General features: G+C 35.1%; 1 pseudogene across 1 annotated transcript; it reads left to right on the top strand.

The window, feature by feature from the left end:
- The first annotated feature begins 12,693 nt into the window (after nt 1-12,693).
- LOC149218381 (pentatricopeptide repeat-containing protein At3g12770 pseudogene) lies at nt 12,694-16,573 on the top strand (annotated as a pseudogene). The gene is made up of 2 exons (XR_016249152.1): nt 12,694-16,258; nt 16,372-16,573. The product of XR_016249152.1 is annotated as a pentatricopeptide repeat-containing protein At3g12770 pseudogene (transcript).
- Nucleotides 16,574-18,077: the final 1,504 nt, after the last annotated feature.

Raw genomic sequence — 18,077 nt, 5'->3', positions numbered from 1 at the left:
TTAAGGGTTGAAGCACTAGAAAAACCTCTAAGAAGCATCAAGAAGTTTGATCAAGAGAGAAAAATAAGTGAAGCATCTTAGATATGTTTTTGGGCTATATTCCTCCACACGTGTGAAGATTAGGGCATCATATTGCAACAAAAAAATTCTAAAGTATAAGATGCTCCAAGAGAGCCAAAGTTCTGGGGAAAAAGAAGTCTCCCTTGCAAGCCGAATTATTAAGAAGAAGATTTCATCTCAGGCGAAGGAGAAAGGAGAAAAATCCACCCATCTTCTAGTCACACGTATGAGCTATGGCTTCTGCAAAAGAAGCTGAAATTTTCGTCCCACAATAACAAGCCAAAATTCAGAAGGGATGAAATTTGAAGTTGTAAGTTTGACAAGCGTGACTGGAAGGAACTAATAAGACCTCAAAACCATAGAATAACTATACATTGAAGCATCTAAAATTCTTTACATTCTAGAGAAGCAGGAAGAAGCGTAATCATCATCAACAAGGAATCAAGGTGATCTCCCTCTCGTTGAAGGATCACTTATGAAGGAAGACATCTGCATCAAGAAGACATCTTCTATCACCATCAAAATCAAGAAGGCATCAAGTTGAATATATTAACATCAAGGAGCATATTCACTTGACAAGTAAGTATCTTTATATATATTTCTGAATCTATTAAAATGACTTCATTTTGCAAGGAAACAAATTGGTTGGGTCATCAAACTTTCTTGCATGGAAGAAGAGGATAGATTTTATCTTCATAGAGAATGAATTCGTTGAACATGTTAAGGGTACAATCACTAAACCTACAAAATAATAAGCTCAAGCTTTAGAAAATTATATGAAAGGGGAAGTAAGGGTTCAAAGGATTCTCATAGAATCCATCAAGTATCCACTCATACCTTACGTATCAAATTTGGAGACATCAAAAGAAATATATGACAAGTTAGTAGAATTGTTCTCCATAGGTATTGCGTGAGAAGAGATATCATTAAGACATGAACTCTACTTGATGAAGATATCAAAGGAAGAAGGAATATCCTCATACTTAATGAGGGTGTCAGAAATTAGAGACCAACTACAAGAGTTGGGAGAAATAATGTTTGATAATGACAACTATAGTACTCAATGCACTACCAGAGGAATGGGGAAACTTTACATCAAGCATCTATGGAAAGAAAGAGGCTACCATGTTCAATGAACTATGGTCATTGTGCAAAAATTGAATAAACTAGGCTAAAGGAAAAAAGCGATGTAGGATCAAACGAGCAAACAAAAGCATTTGTTGTCATGGAAAAGAGAAAAGGAAAGATTGGAAAATTTGGTCCTCAAAAATGGAAGAAGAATGTGATGAAGGTTTAATGCTATGACTATCAAGAATATGGGCACTATAAGAGAGATTGTTCCAAGCTCAAGAAGGAAAACAACAAAAGAGGAAGGGAGGAAGCCCATATAACCAAAGAAGTGGAAAATGTTAAGAAGAAGAAGTCAAAGAAGGAAGAATTGAAAGATCTCTACTATGATTGAGACAATCTTCTTCATCAAGTTCTTTTCAGTTTTTTTTTTTTTTTTTTTTTTTAGCTATCATGGTGGGAAGCATTAGAAGCATGATAGGATGCAACATTTTAGGAGATGGAATCATAAGAGCATATGAATAAAGCACGAGCTTATGACATCATCAACATAATCTTGAAAGATAACTGAAGAATAAGTCTATGACAATCATCATTATAAGGAAGTGGCTCTTGGTAACCTCATTAGAAGCATAAGTAGTACTTATGGGTAGAATGAAGTCATCTAGTGTAGAACTCATCATACATCATTGGAAAGGAGAATTTGCAGGATGAGGATAATCAAGATCCTCCATTAGAATCTTCATTAGAAGGTTCATATTTTGGAATAAGCAAGTGTCTCGCTAAGAATACCACCTTGGATGGGATTCACTATTTGGAAGAATGATGGTATGATGACAAAGGAATGCAACATGTCGAGATGGCTGAAATAATCTCAATCAAGGAAAGGAAGCTACTGAAGGAAGTCCAAATTACCAAAAGAAGAAAAGAGATATGTATGCATATGTTTGATAAGTTAGGTCATGTCATCATATAGTTGCAGATAACTGGGATCGATACTCTACCTCATGCATATGGTCAAAAGAAAGGGTTATCTTTTGTTGGAAAGATGCATTGAAGGCATGGTTCACATATTGACTAGATGAAATCAACACAATATGTCCTCATATGCAATATGATGTGGTTGAGAAAGATGAAGGAACTATGCTTGGAAGTTCCTGGGAAGAAATATGTGAATAAAGAAAAGAAGAGATCATGAAAAATACAACTATGGTCACCTAGAAGAGGCAATCAACATCCGATGACTAGAAGAATTGGCCATGATATATCCATGGGAAAGATATGAAGACCTTGGGAAAGTTAGGAAAGAAAGAAGACCCTTGAAAATCGAATATCTTGGAGATGTGTCAATATATATGCATGATGTTGATGTTGCAACAAGCATATGTCATGATGAAGGGCCATCACAAAAGGTAATTTCAAATGCGATGTTCATTTTTTTTATTTTGGACAATATATGGATGGGATAATATAGGGCTACCAAAAGGGAGTTGTGGAAGTCACCTACAACTAAGCACTCATGTGGTTGGATAGAAGATCCCAAAGAAAACACGACGTAGAAGAGGTAGTTGTATGAAGAAGAGCCAGATGTGGACCAGAAGATCAATTTCCAATGAAGACAAGGATGACCTAACTAAAATGAATCATGAAGGAAAGTGCTGGATGGTCGATGCCCTATGAAGAAGTCCCAAAAGATGAAGTTCCATAAATACGAAGATGCAATTCATGAAATCAAATGGAGGATCTATACACGCAACTGAAGGTCCCATGATCTCCACCTAAGAAGAGACAACTGCTGTTGGAAACAAGTCCTTAGGTAAGAGAGAGCCTGGAAGCAAGTTTCTAATTATGATGAATCTTGGAAGCAAGTCCCTAGCTAAGAGGGAGCTTCGACAAGTCCCTTGTTGAGAGGGAGCTTGGGTACATTCCTTTTATGGGAACGGGCACATTCCTTCATAGGAATGGCTATATCCTCTCTAGTTGAGAGGGAGAGATAAACACATCATTCTTATCTCCACTTTGGAAGAAATAATGGAGGATTGGGTAAGCATTTGGCATTCGATACTCTTTGAGGATGTGGTAGGGCATCCAAGATAAGAGTAGTCATAGAGGATTGATATTCTTTGAGGACTGGGAACCCAATATAAGAATAGTCCTGAAAGGACATACCCTATGAACACCGAGTGGGGTATGTTCCTTGAGAGACAATGATGAAGGTGTCTACAAATAATTTATCTCACCAACATTGTGCTCTAGTCTTATGGAGATATAGATTTGTTAGTCAAGGCCTTGCTATGTGACAATGTTGGATGATATGATGCTAAACAAATGAGTTACCAGTCCAACTCTTCTTATGAGAATTCTTTAGATTGATAATGTCCAATTACCTTGTATGGATTATGAAAACCTCCCTAATTAAGAGGGAGTGTTGAAATATGTAACTAAGTTCGGTCTTCATAATGACATATGTAATCATGATTTTATGTATTTAATGAAAAGAGAAAAATAAATTTATTATTGTTATTCTTGAGGCATGGGTTTCGTGCTCAAGGGATAAAATAAATTAGGTCAAGCACCCATTGAGTGCTTCTAGGTTTGTCATAAAGTCAATTGAGTCATTGTCAGGTATTGAAGATCCATTTGGGCATGTTACATATTGTAAAGATTTATTTATTTTTAGTCAAAATAGAGTCAAAAGACCCTCCAAGACCTCATCATGGTGCAAAGATCAAGTCGGCCTACATGAAGAGACAAGTCAGCCTAAAGATAGAAATTATTACCCCTCACGAGCCTATAAATAAGAAGGAAATCGACCTCATTTGGAGACTCACTCAAGCAAGTTCGATTTTATCAAGATAAAAGCTAGAAAAGGATGAAAACAGAGAAGAACTAGATTGAAGTTTTTGGGCCTCTCTATCTCTCTCTCTCTCTCGTGTTAGGGTTTCTACATTTGCTTAGAAGAAGAATTTCAAGAATTTTCTAGGCAGAATAATTTGAAGAATTTGCTGGGCAAGTCGAAGTTGCAAAAGAATTTTCTAGGCAGGTCGAAGTTGCAGAAGAATCTGCTGGGCAAGTCAAAGTGTCAAAAGAATTTGTTGAGTAAATCGAAATTGCAGAAGTTGTTGGAAGATGGTTTGAATTGGTCTTGGAGGGTATTGGTCAAGGGTCATAGGTCCTGAAATTCATCAATTGAATTTCTATAAGAAGATAATAATTCTTGTGGGTTTTCCTCTCAGTTGGAGAGGTTTTGGCCTTAGCTGATTGCCTACATCTTGTGTCCTATTGTATCATTGATTTTATTGTTGAGTAGCTCTTTGATGATAAATAACACCAATAATAATCAAGTGGAAGAAGAAGCTAATCAAGTAAATTAAAAAATATATCACAAACAGTTATCAAGTTAAGAGAAATCCTCTGCTCTAGCTGCCCCTAAATTTCTCAACGTGGCTTATTTTAGAAAGTTTGATCTTAAATAAGGATATCACCATACTACATTAAGGAAAGAAGACATCCCAAAAAAGAAATTTAGAACACATGAAGGGCATTATGAGTTCTTGGTCATGCCTTTTGGGTTGACTTATGCCCCTATTTTTCAAAATCTTATGAACAAGATTTTTCGATCCCATCTTAGAAAAATTGTGTTAGTTGTCTTCGATAATATTCTTATCTATAGAAAATCATGGAAGTGCACATTAAACATTTGGATAAAGTTCTACAATTGTTTTAGAACAATCAATTATATGTAAAAGATCCAAATGTGCTTTTGGGAAACAAGAAGTAGAGTATTTGGGTCGTATTGTTTCAAAGGAATGAATTCAGGTGAACATACAAAAGATCTAAGATATTGCAAAATGGCCTATTCCTAATAACATTATGATTATTGACAATGGAACCGGTTAGTGGCTCCGAAACATCTACAGAAAATAACATATATGTGGATCTTACTTCTCAAATAAAAAGCTCCTACCACAGAAGCTTGAATACTAAAACATTCAGATCCTTATAGGACTTTGGGACATGGATATTACAAGAAAATCGTTAAGAATTATGCATCCATTGCAGGCCCACTCACATCTCTCTTGAAGAAAAACTCATTTGTATGGAATGATGAGGCTACTTTGGCATTCTCTCTGTTAAATGATGCCATGTATTCTATACTAGTATTGTCAATGCCTAATTTTGGGAAAACATTCATGTACAATGTGATGCATCAAGACAAGGAATTAGAGCAATGTTTACACAAGGAGGGAGACCATTGGATTTTGAAAGAAAACAATTCAAGGGAAAGGATACAATGAAATCAACATATGAAAAAGAAATTGAAACAATTCTACATGCAATAAAAAAATGGTGACCACATCACATTGGGGAGACACTTTAAATTCAAGATAGCCTAAAGTGCAATTTGGAGCAAATATTGTCATAAGAAGATCAACAGCAATGGGTAGTGAAAATGCATGGATTTGATTTTGAAATAATATACAAGAAGGGGAAGGACAATATGGTAGCAGATGTTATTTATAGAATAGAAGAAGCCTCATGTTTATATTTGATTATATCTTCTATTCTAGAATGGCTAGAAGAAGCTCAAACAATAAAATGAAAATAATACTAAACAAAAAATATAATTTATAGATGATCCAGGTGGCTCCAGAGACACTCAGAAGTCCAAGAGGACTTAGAATAGCTCAAAAATAAAAGTGGTCAGATTGCTCACAAGCTAGAACCATATCAAAGTGTTCATCGCCCTGATTCTAACAGTACGAACAACACTCAAATTCGAGTTCGTACGAAGAAGATAGAGCTAGTCAAAGTTTTGGTCAAACTTGACAAAGTGGCAGGGTTAATGATCCAACAAATTCACTGAGACCTGGCGCATAGAATCCAGCCAGCGGACCGAGCGAATTAGTCGAACACCTAATTTTTCTAATGACAAATTGACAAAAACACTATATAACATAAAAAAAGGTGGCGGGCCACCACCCCCGCCACCCCACACCTCTCCATATAATGCTATGTAAATTCCAGATATATATATATATATATATATATATATATATATATATATATATATATATATATATATATATATATATATATATATATATATATATATATATATAGTAACAAACATATATATGGTTAATAAAACACATAAAAAAAACAAAGCATTTGTTATAACTGCCAAAACGAGTTTGAATGTGATCGTTGCGAAAACATTATGCCGCGGTTAAATTTTTTTAACAAATGATGTATCTTTTGGGAGTCACCGGGTGTGGAATCCTCGACCTCCCACCTTTGACGCCTCCACCAAACTGTTCCACCACGTGTGGTTTCTTTGAAAATTCCGCCAATCACATATTTAAAAGTCGGACTTCGCATTTGCATGGGGGGGAGAAACTGGTGGACCATGGAGTAGCGGACTGTAGAACCGTGAGCAGTGGAACCAGGAGCATAATCTTGACATAGATGTAGAGGTGGAACTATGCCGACACAAGTTTCGAGACAATATTTGTACACGTAGTCCACACTGGACGAACTCCATTATCAAATGTCTTGTGTTTTGATTTGTTGATCATTGTCATGTTTCCTCTTGTTTAAGCATGCACATATGTTCTTTTATCCTTTTTTAAATGCAATTTCTAACAACATCACAAAAGTAAAAGATCTTGGATAATTCTAGTAGCTGAAGGGATCCAGATCAATAGAGGAGGCATGAACTTTATGGAACAATGCGAGTGGAAAGAAGATATACTTTGGTGCACGAGTAGGATATTTTTATTCCCTTGGTCAAAGTTGAAGCAACACATATTAAGGGAGTCTTGCGACTCCTAATGACAGGACATGCAAGGTTCCTTAAAACACATCAAAAGATCAAAATAATATTTTGTTTTTGGAAGGAATGAAGAAATATATTCAAAAAATTGTAAGTGAAGGTTGGGTTTACCAATGAAATAAAGGAAAGATAGTAAAATTTCTAGGGTTACTTCAACCATTACACATACCTAATCGAAGATTACAAGAGATATCAACAAACTTCATTATAGGATTACCAAAATATGAAGGCAAAATTTATAATTTGGTGGTTATTTATAGACTCACAAAATATGCACATTTTTGCAGAATTCAAAGATGCACAACAAGCCAAGTGGAAAAAGTGTTCATGAAGAAAATTCATAGACTTCATGATCTTCCTAAGGTAATAGTAAGTGTTAGAGATCCAAAATTCGTAGGTAATTTTTGGAAAGAATTATGGAAGATGAGTTTTAGAAGAATAATCTCTCGACTCGTTCTTGACGACAAATCCAGTTGGTGATTTGAAGCGTTGATTATATGAACATTGTGGATCATTATCTAAGTTTACCTTCTTCGAATTCTAACCAAAAAAATATGCAAACAATTAATTTCAATAATACTTTTAGCACACTTAACCCCAAAACTAATTATCCCAATATTTTCAAAGAAATCAAGTTGATCTCCTTATGTAATTGTTTGTATAAGGTTATATCTAAGATATATCCTACCATACTGAAGCCCATCTTTTCTAAATTTATATCACTTGAGAAATTTGGTTTTCTAGAAGGCAAGGTGATACATGAAGCTATTGGAACTGCACAAGAAGGTTTATACTCTATTAAGCTTTCCAAATGATTTGTTGTTGTAGATAAAATAGGCCTATCTAAGGCCTATGATTGGGTGTCCCAACTCTTCTTACATCTTCTAATTCACAAATGGCTTATAACTACCTCTCCTGTATTACTAGTGCCTCATTTGTTGTTTTGGTCAATGGTTCAACTTTTTGTTGTTTTAGACCTTCAAGGGAATTACATCAAGGATGTCCATTATTGCCATTCCTTTTCCTCTTGGTGGTGGAAGGCTTAAGTAGATTTTTGAGGGAGGCAAAGAGATTAATATGAATACAATGGATCAAAATGGGAAAAAGGGAGTCCCTAACACACCTCTTATTTGTGGATGATGTATGACCTTTTTGCTATGGTAAGGAAGGGAATGTATGGTTTTTAAAGAATTACTTCCTCTACACATGGTTATGGGGATGGAGGTGAATGAGGTTAAATCTGTTGTTCATGTATCTGGAGTTGAGGAGATGCAAAGAGTTGGTATAAAGGGATGTTTTCATATTCAAAGTGATAATTTAGAGGATGTAATAAAATACTTGGGTTTAAGTTGAAGTCCAACAATTACAAAAAAAAGAGGAATAACTATTTGTTCAAATTGAAAATATATTATCTTTATGGTGTAACTTATGGCTTTTGAGAAGAGGTTATGTGACTCTAGGAAATCCATCTTGGAGACAATTCTAGTCTTTTGACATACATTGGTGCATAATTCTAAAGGGATTCTAAAAAAAATTAAGAAATTATATTTCATTTTTTTATACCAACCTAGATCCATCTTAACTTTGGATCTACCAAGCACCTAGAGGGATCAAATCTCTTTTCACTCTAAAAGAGTTTTGCATCTTAAGAAATCTTATCCCTCTTGGCGCTTGGTAAATTTAGACTTAAGATGGATCTAAGCTGGTTTAATTTTTAATTATAATTATAATTATTGATACTATGTTTATTTTATTTTTAGTTTTAGTTTTATGTAATTTAACTGAGTCAAAATGTTAAACATGACATTACAACATCTCTATCATACTAGCCCTAGAGAGCGCCTTTCAACACAAAAATGGTAATTACCAAAATGATATTTAATAGGTAAAATATATTAATTGATAATTACAAAATCGGTAAAATAATTGAAGACTCAATATAAAATTCCTAATTCATATATAAGTTTTTCCCCACAAAATGGTCTCATCTATCATCATCATTGTCGTGGGAGACGCTCTATAACCTGGTATGAGGGAGATGTTGTCACATAATATTGCATTTAAAAATAATAAAATAATACTTACATTAATGAATAACCAATAAAAAAATAATAATAACAAAAAAATCAATGTCGGCCATAAATAAAATACTTCAATTTCCACCTTAATTTTACATCATACTTTATATGGAGAAATTTAAAGTAATTGAAAGTAAAAAAATATATAAAATTACTTTAGTATGAGGGAGATATATAATTCGTTCACTACTTAATATGGATTTGAGAAATGACATGTGAAAATAATATTATTTATGCTACATGATATGGAATTCATAATTCATTCTATGTTCAATTGACATGTAAGATTTAAAACAAAAACATATTTTTATGTTCACTTGACACATAACATTTAAAAACAAAAATATTTTTTGTTTGTTTGTCAAGTTGTCTGTGATCCTCCAAGCTTGACCTGTGGCTTGAGGATCCACGACCCAGGGGCATCTAAACCGTCAAAGTCACGTGGGGATCACACTCGACCTAGGCCACACTAGCCTTAAATTGACTGGAATTTTTAGCATGTCTCCTCCGCCTAGCACAGGCCCAACCACCCCTTGTGAGGTTTGATCCTGGGTCGCCTTGCTAATGAGGCCCATCCTCAACTAGTTATGTTAGTGGGATTTGACTTTAAAAACAAAAAAAATATTAATAACAAAAAAATATTTTACTATCAATGATAAATAACATAATTTTGTATCAATTTTATATAGAGAAAAAATAAAATAATAAATTAAAAAATTCATTATATTTTTACGAGCGAGATATGCAATTTATTCCATTCTTAGTATAGAGTTCATATATATAATTTTTAAAAGAGAAAGAGTGTGTATATATGTGTTCTTATTCAATTAATATGTTCTTTCTAATTAAATGTATGATACAAATTTTCAATTCCCCCAATATTTAATATGGACTTGACATGTAACATTTTAGTATTAATAACAAAAATAATTACTTGTATATTGAAAAAGATATGTGATATTTTAAAATATATTAATAACAAAAACAATTTTATATATTTTGAAAATGAAAAAATTATTATAGTTAAAACATTTTATTAATGTATTGTTCCAAACCAACATAAATCTATCTTAACTTGAGATCTACCAAGAACCAAGAGAAATCAAATCTTTCAAGGTGCAAACATTTCCTCAAGTTTTGCATTCAAAAAGAGGTTTGCATCTTGACAAATTTGATCCTCTTGCCCCTTGGTAGATTTGGAGTTAAGATGGATCGATATTGGCTAACTAATAAACCAAAATTGGTCCAATAAAAAACAACCAAAGTTTGTTCAATAAAAAACAATTATCGTAAATAGATGAAACCCAATCACTTTATATGTTTAATTTCTAAAACAACAAAATAACTGGTAAATGTTGATAGGCATCAAAATACATATTTCATCATACATCTCAAGTTGGTTAAAACAAAAAAAATCATAAAATTAGCTAAATTTTAACACCAACCTAGATCCATCTTAACTCCAAATCTACCAAGTGTCGACATGGATCACTCTTTTCACTATGAAAGAGGTTTGCATCTCAAAAGATTTGATCCCTCTAGGTGCTTGGTAGATCCGGAGTTAAGATAGATCTAGGATGGTTTAATTTCCCCTTTTAAATAAACTATACTCCACATGAATACCATGGGTCATTTTTATTTTTATTTTATTTTTATAGAGTTATTTTTATTTTGTTATTTTTACTTTTATTTTAATTTTATTTTGACCAAGTTAAAATGTTTATATTGCATTATATTAATTTTTTAATTTAATTTAATTTTGTCTTTTTATTTACAAGACATTACATTATGTTACAACATCTCTACCTTACTAGGCAAAAGCACCGACTCAATTATTTAAAATAACTATAATAATTATTATCATTAATGATAAAAAAAATTAATATAGAAAAAATGAAATGATATTTTACCGTCCACAAGACTAAAAATAGTCTATGCGACCATCAATTCCCTGCTTTTTGCTTTTGCAATTCAATCATTTTCTTATTCAAATGAATGATGAGTTGGCCCAACCTTCCAATAATCCCCTTGCTGAAAAGACAATTCCAAAACACTGATGTTAACATATTCCCATAACTTTCTCTGATGTCTTTGAACACATCACATTCCAAAATGAAATGTTTTTTCCGATTCCACTGCCCCAAATGTGCAAAATGTACACACTCGTTCTTCCCAAGCTTCTTTAGGCCTTTTCCACTGCCCAGTTTCACACCGAAGCTGATGCGAGTTGGTTCTTAATTGAGCATTAAGAACTTTTTCCCTCCATGGAATGCTAGCTCCAATCTACACTTTTTGTTGGAGATCACACATAGTGTTGAATTCCTTAATGCAGTACTTCTTCTTTCTACTCAACTCTTTTCCCCATACCCGTTTACAAAACTTCTCTATAACAAAATTCTTTAGCTCCTTGCTATTTGTGGGACATGCATTGAGGTAGATATTCCATTTTTGCTTCCATGTGTAGTTTTTTATGATCCATGTTTTCTTTCTTTCACTCATGCGTTCGTTGAAGATAACATTAGGCCATCTAACTACTCCAATTTGCTCAATTTTATTTTTTTTATATCTTATGAGCCACACCATAGCAATTGCTTCGATGAGAGTTGCTCTTGTTTCACTCAACATTATCTCATTAGGTACCAAACTTTTTATTTTGAACTTGCTCATGGTCAAGTGTTTTTGGATTTTCTCAAATTGTTTCCATTTTGAGACGGGGGTGCTGCTAGCCCACAATTCACACCCATATAGAATCACTGGACAAACTAAGAGTCCAAAAAGCACTTTAATTGTTTCCAATCCCATGACTCTGCTCCTCTACATCTGTTTTGAATAACATATCATGCTTTCCACCCTCCTAAAATTCTCTTCTTTCTGCAGTCCTCCCAATTAAGTTTGTTGTTGAAATCAATCCTGAGGTACTTGTATTCATTTACTTCTTCAAGAATGCTGCTTTCAAAGAAGAATGTACGTTGGTTATGCTTCCTTTTATTAAAGACAATCATTACTTTGGTCTTGCTAATACTGACTTGCATCCTCACTGCTCTACAAAAATGCTCAAGGGCAGATAGGTGCATCTACAATCCATGGGTCGATTTAGAAATTAATACAAGATCATCAACATATAAAGGAAGCTTTATCACAAACTCCCCCAACCGAACACCATCTCCACCTTGCAGATTTAGCCACTCTTCCAGTTTATATATATGTGTGTGTGTGTGTGTAAAGATATATACATTTAAAAAAAATCTAACAAAATTATTAACTATGGAGATTTAACTCCACTTTGTCATGGAAATTGTTGATTTGTAAATATGCTTTGTTACAATATTATGGGTCAATATGGTTAACAATACGACATGCCCAAGAAACTATAACTCATTTTATATGACACTTGTTGATAAGACATTTTTCTAATTAATGTATTTAACTATAAAAACAAAAAATGCATGTCTATTTTGAAAATAAATATTAATTTTTAATTTGTGTATAAAATATTTTATAGAGATTGATTTTTAGCATTTAATTAAAATTAAGATTAAGATTACCATATTTCAAAATAAATATATATATATATATATATTTTAAAATAAACCTACCAACTTCCAACATAATTATATATCTTCTTTCTTGATTACCATCTCTGCCCCACATTTTATGGACTAAAAAAGAAAGCAGGTGTTCTGTCCCAAGGTGATTGAGACTTCTTGTGTGAATATATCTAAAACAATAGAGAGACATACTAATGTTGGTTGTATATTGTTTCCTGTTGCTTCTTGGAATAGGATCTGATGCTCTAAATTTTCCTATGCCATTTTTCCCATGCTTTCCTTCTACCATGGAGGTGAGCAGGGAAATAGCACGTTCATTAGCCTAATTAACTGTAACAGTTTAGATGAAGGATGAATCTCCACCAACCCTGCAATTTTTGTAAACGCGTTTCCTTTTCAAACGGAAACCATGGCTTCTTAACGCCATTGCCTCAATGCCTCTTTCAAATTAACAAATCGCGCGCATATATTCTTCGATTTTTCAGTGGCAGAAATCCAAAGCGGAAATCAGAAGCCAACAACAACAATACTAGAGGTTTATTCAGAGAATCCTCAGTGGAGGAGCCATTAAATGAACCAATCGATCCTTATACATGTTACGCTTTGCATTTGCAGGAGCGTAGCGACATCGAAGCAGTGGAGCAGGTTCACGGCCACATGCTTAGAAGCGGAAATGATCAAATCATTTTTCTGGTTACCAAACTGATAAACTCGTACACCATGTCGGGTAAAATGCAGAGTGCACGTCAAGTGTTCGACAAAATTCGCAAACGAGATAGCTTCCTGTGGAATGTGATGATCAGAGGGTATGCCAATAATGGGCTGTGCGAGGAGGCTATTGCATTATATTATCAAATGATAAGCGCAGGCGTACAGCCAGATAAATTCACCTTTCCCTTTGTACTGAAAGCATGTGCTGGTTTATCAGATCTGCAAGAGGGCCAAAAGATTTATCGTCATATTGCAAATAGTGAATTGCAATCAGATTTGTTCGTGGCAACCGCCCTTGCAGACATGTATTCCAAATGCGGAAGATTGGATATTGCGCGCGAAGTATTTGACAAAATTTCTGAAAGAAATGTGGTTTCATGGAATGTAATGATTAATGGTTATGCACAGAATGGAGATGCTATAGCGGCATTGGCGCTGTTTACTCAAATGCAACTGGAAGGAATGAAACCTGACATCGTCACCATGGTTGGCGTGCTCCAGGCTTGTGTTCATTTAGCAGCTCTGAAACAAGGTAAGTTGATCCATAGCTACATAATAACAAATGGGTTTGAATCACATATTTCTGGGGGGAATTCACTTGTGGCTATGTATTCTAAATGCGGCGATGTGAAATCTGCTCGTCAGGTGTTTGATGAAATGCCTCAAAGGGATGTTGTCTCGTGGAATGCAATGATTTCTGGCTATGCCCAAAATGAATGCTCCAATGATGCTTTGGCTATTTTTAGCAAGATGGGATTCGCAAATGTGAGGTACGATTCTGTTACCATGTTAAATGTGATTCAAGCATGTGGCCAACTGGAAGATCTGCAACAAGTTAAGTGGATTCATGGGTATATAATTAGAAGATCGTTTGAGTTTGATTTTGTTGTCCGGACTGCCCTCATGGACATGTATGCTAAGTGCGGAAGTATAGAAACAGCGCGCAAGCTGTTTGACAACATGTCTAATAGAAATGTTATATCATGGAGTGCAATGATTGCTGGGTATTCCCAAAATGGGCATGCAAATGACGCCTTGGCACTCTTTAATCAGATGCAGTGGGCAGGTATGAAACCCGATGCCATTACCATGGTGAGTGTGTTGCAGGCATGCGCTTATTTAGAAGCTATAAAATTAGGCATGTGTGTCCACGGTTACGTAGTTAGAAGTGGATTGGATTCAGATTCTTCTGTGGGGAATTCCCTTGTTGATGTGTATGCTAAGGGTGGGTACTTACGGATTGCCCACCAGTTGTTTGATGAGATGTCTCAAACAAATGTAGTGTCATGGTGTGCAATGATATCTGGGTATTGCCAGAGTGGTTATGCCAATGAAGCATTGACGCTTTTCCATCAAATGCTAGTAGCAAATGTAACACCCAATGCAGTTACTGTGGTGAGTGTACTCCCAGCATGTGCCATCATAGCAGCTCTTCAACAGGGTAAGTGCATCCACGGTTACATAGTTAAAAACGGATTCGATTCAGATGTTTTCGTGGGTACTGCTCTCATTGACATGTATGCCAAATGTGGTAGTGTGCAGACTGCACGCCATTTATTTGACAAAATATCAAAGAGAGATGTAGTCTTGTGGAGTGCAATGATTGCTGGATATGGAATGCATGGGTATGGCGAGGATGCGCTTGCCCTCTTTTCCCAGATGAGAGAGGAGGGCATAAAACCAAACCATGTCACCTTTATCTGTGTCTTATATGCTTGTAGTCATGCTGGACTGGTAGACGAGGGTTGGAAGTATTTTGATTGCATGGTCCAGGATTGTAATATTATTCCTAGGATGGAGCATTATGTATGCATGGTTGATCTTCTTGGGCGCTCTGGCCATCTGGAAAAGGCTGAAGAATTCATCAAAATTATGCCATTAGAACCCAATTCTACTATTTGGGGGGCCTTGCTTGGTGGTTGCAGAATTCATGGCAACATTGAGCTAGCAGAACGTGTGGCAGAACTCATTTTTCAGTTGGACCCTGGAAATGCTGGATGTTATGTACTGCTCTCCAATATCTATGCTGCAGCTGGCAGATGGGATGGTGTGGCAAAAGTGAGAAAATTGATGACAGAGAAAAGTGTGAAGAAGACACCAGGATGCACCTTAATTGAGGTAAATAATAAAGTTCATTCATTCTTTGTTGGAGACAGAACACATCCACAATCTGAGAATATATATACAATGCTAGAGATCTTGGATGGCCAAATGAAGGAGGTAGGGTATGTGCCAGACATCAACTTTGTTCTACATGATGTGGAGGAGGAGGTAAAGGAACACATGCTCAGCACACACAGTGAAAAGCTGGCCATTGCTTTTGGTATTCTCAACACAAAAGATGGAACCTGTATCAGGATCACAAAAAACCTCCGTGTCTGCACTGACTGCCACAATGCCACTAAATTCATCTCAAAGATTTTAAGGCGAGAAATACTTGTGAGGGATGCAAATCGTTTCCATTGTTTCAAGGAAGGATTGTGCTCTTGCAAAGATTATTGGTGACCCGTAGTATTGAAGCTATCAAGACAATGTGCTTTTGGAAACTTCATATTAATTTGCACAAACATTTCAACAGGGATCTAAACCTTGCCTTTCGTTCTAAAATAATGCAGTTTTTCAGGGATGAGCCTGATCTGCATGCTCTTTTTTTAAGACCACGGATTTTCTATCTATCTAGTTTGAAAATGAGATGGCAGGCTACATGTGCAGAAGTAAATGAAAAAAAACAACTAACACAGTGGGCATCAGATGCACATGTGGGGGAGATGATATATATATTCATCTGGTTTGGTCAGGCCTCAAGGTTGAAGCTGACTGCATATAACAACTGGATTACTGGGATTTCACTAGTTTTGTGATCACATACATTAGAACCACTGATGAACTGCATCGCTTAACCTTCCAACAAGTATGACAAGTGTGTGGTATCTCAAGGTCCAAGATAGCACGATTTGGTAATGTGAAATGTGGTGCATTGTTCTGTCCTAGATTATTGATTATTCCAATAAATGCAATAAAGTAAAATCATGAAGCAGAACAGTATTGATTTGCCATAACATCTTTGCAGGTCATCTAGAGGAATGTTTTGGAGTGACTGGACATTACCTGTAAATTTTTGAAAGGGAAGCCACCTTTTTATGTGGGCGTTAAACCCAGGAAATCTCAACCCCACCTCATGTAATTGTAGTAGCTAGAGTTGAAGTTGCTGGTACTAAGCCAACTAAAACTACATTAATTCTGGCCAACACCACTCACAAGAATACGGATGAGTATACAAACCAATATAATCAACCCTATTTAACAAGAGTGGACCGAACCCAAATGCTGGAAAGCTACAACAACAGCCACAACCGGCAAACCCCATACAAGGGAGGAGCATACCTGCCAGGATTTGAACCTGGTTTTTCATCACAACTACTCTAAGTTGCCAATAGACCACAGCCTGACAGAGAACATTATCTGTAAATTGCTGCACTGTCTTTGTAAATGTGAGGAAGCATGGCTGTAAGATTTAATTTATGGTTCTATATTAGTATTGCTTTTTCTTATTTTTAGGAACTAGAATAATTTTTTGTCGTCCATATGTTGATCCTGCATTATCACTAGTCTACACTTAATCCTGTTCCGAACTTTAAAGAAAATACAGAGCCAGAAAGCCCACCAATATAGCGTATTTATGTTGTCAGGTAGTGTTTGCATGCATGCTGATGAGTCATGATTACTATCTTTTAATTCTGACTATTGTACGTTTATTTACTTGCTGCAGGAATATTTTATGATAATTTCAAGATAATCCAGCTTTCTTATACATGATATCTCGTCCACTGTTAAGTGTAAGAATGGAAATCACTCTGCTCTTATTCTCTCAAATCTCTTGCATTCAAAAAATTTGTATCTGTGCTGCAAAAGAACAACAATTAGCTTGACTTTAGGCTGTCGTCAAATCAACCTAGTATCACCTTTGTGTAGTTTAAATGATTTGTCTCTTCTTTTTGGCCATAAATAATTGCACCTAGTTTCATTTTGCTTCTAAACAATTTCTCACTTTCCTTTTCACAGAAGGACTACTTTAGGCTCCTGAAAATGTTTCAGGTACAGTGCTGAAGGATGTATTGAAAATTTGAACACTCATCCATGCTAAAACTTGATGTTAATGTACGGCTATATGGAGTGGTCTTTGAGATTAAGCAATGCTCAGGGAGGGTCCTACTTGTCTTTTCACGCAAGTGTTTTTGTTAGTATAGATTAAATATTTCTTCAGCCAGTGTAAAGTTATCTATATCTATTATGAAATCAAAGATGTTCGTCATTGTTTTCCTTCCCACAAGTAAAGAAATGCTTGTATGTTTTAGGAAATATGAATGTTGATGGATATTCAATGCATCTGGAGACTGGCAGCTGTATTACATAAACTCATCCAAATTTCATAGAAATGACTACAATTCTTTGCTCGGTTGTTAAAGAGCTATGTCTGTTTTTACAGTAATCTTGTTGCATCATTTTAGATTTCTAGACCTTGCTTGCTTCTTTCCGTTATGCAATAATTCTAGAGAAGTTAGAAAAGTCTAACATCTTGAAACTATCTTAGTACATCTGTCAAATTCATATAAATTCCTAGTCACATCAGCATATCTGATTGGGTCTTTCATGCATCGGATTTGAAATGACAATTCTAGTTTTTAAAGATTAGTTTTAATTTTTTATTCTATGTAATATCAATGGGGTTTAGGGAGATTGTAAACTAGAGATAGAATGTTAGCAGTATTTGTTAGT

This window comes from Pinus tabuliformis, chromosome Q (genome assembly GCF_031772625.1).
Source record: "Pinus tabuliformis cultivar Carrire ecotype Pingquan chromosome Q, CPIR1, whole genome shotgun sequence".
NCBI lineage: Eukaryota > Viridiplantae > Streptophyta > Pinopsida > Pinales > Pinaceae > Pinus > Pinus tabuliformis.
This window is presented reverse-complemented; position numbering and strand designations above follow the sequence as displayed.